Here is a 1,127-nt window from a genome sequence, read left to right as displayed (position 1 = left end):
CCGCCGCCGGGAAACTCAGGGAGTTTGATATACAGCGGTAAGAAGGAAGGTAGCGAGTCTTGGTGGGAGGTCTCTGCAGGTGAGCAGTCATCAAGGAGGAGGAAGCTGCAATTGATAGTTCCTACATACAATGTCAACCTGAAAACTCAAATCCAGGGAAGACCGCCATTCCTATGGGTCCGAGGCACTGGGGTCTTTGACGTAATTATCTGTGCTCATGTCAATAACATCCTCTCCCCACATCTAAGTATGTCTAGGAGGGACCTTCTAGATTGAGCTAATTAAATTAAGGAGACCCACCCCGAATGTGGGCGACACCATCCCCTGGGCTGGAGTCCTAGACTGAATGAAAAGAAAAAAGTGAGCTGAGCAGCCTTGTTCTCTCTGCTTCCCGACTGTAGAGCCACTGTGACCAGCTCCATTATGTACCTTCCTCTGTGACTACCCCCAAACTGTACCCACAAATGGTGAGTCGAGCAAACCTTTCCATCCTTAGCTGTCTTTGTCTCTCGTTTTGTTAGCGCAATGAGAAAAGTATCTCATACACTAGGTGTAGCACAGTGGTTAGCAGATGACAGGCCTCCTCCCTTGCACACTGCCTGATGGAGCACCTTCCTGGTGGCCTCTGGCTCTGTTGGATGACCCTGTGCCCCTGAAGTCTTCGAGTGAAGACTGGAAGCCACAGGGAAGCTGTCCTTTTTTCATGTGTTCCTGAACCCAGACTTGGGGAATTCTTTCCATTCTCCATTACTACTTCATTTCCATCCCCCACCCCACCCCCCACCTCCTCTAAAGAGCTTCCTGCTTTGGAGGCTTAGTTATTTTCTGTCACTATGGTGGTTTGAAAGAAAATGGCCCCCAAAGGGAGTGGCACTATTAGGAGGTGTGGCTTTGGTGGAGTGGGTGTGGCTTTGTTGGAGGAAGTGTGTCATTGTGGGGGCAGGCTTTGAGGTCTCATATATGCTCAAGCCATACCCAGTGTCTCAGTTCACTTCTGGTTGCCTGCAAGATGTAGAACTCGTGCTCACTTTGGCAGCACATATACTAAAATTGGAATGATACAGAGAAGATTAGCATGGCCCCTGCTCAAGGATGACGTGCAAATTCATGAAGCATTCCATATTAAA

At 49.0% G+C, this 1,127-nt stretch overlaps 1 non-coding gene across 1 annotated transcript; it reads left to right on the top strand.

Moving 5' to 3' along the window:
• Positions 1–1,020: 1,020 nt before the first annotated feature.
• Positions 1,021–1,127, top strand: LOC118588187. The gene has a single exon (XR_004945576.1). It is a non-coding gene; the product is annotated as a U6 spliceosomal RNA (small nuclear RNA).

The sequence above is a fragment of the Onychomys torridus genome, chromosome 7 (assembly GCF_903995425.1).
Source record: "Onychomys torridus chromosome 7, mOncTor1.1, whole genome shotgun sequence".
Lineage (NCBI taxonomy): Eukaryota > Metazoa > Chordata > Mammalia > Rodentia > Cricetidae > Onychomys > Onychomys torridus.
Note: the sequence above shows the minus strand (reverse complement) of the source record. Positions and strands in the feature narration are given on the sequence as shown.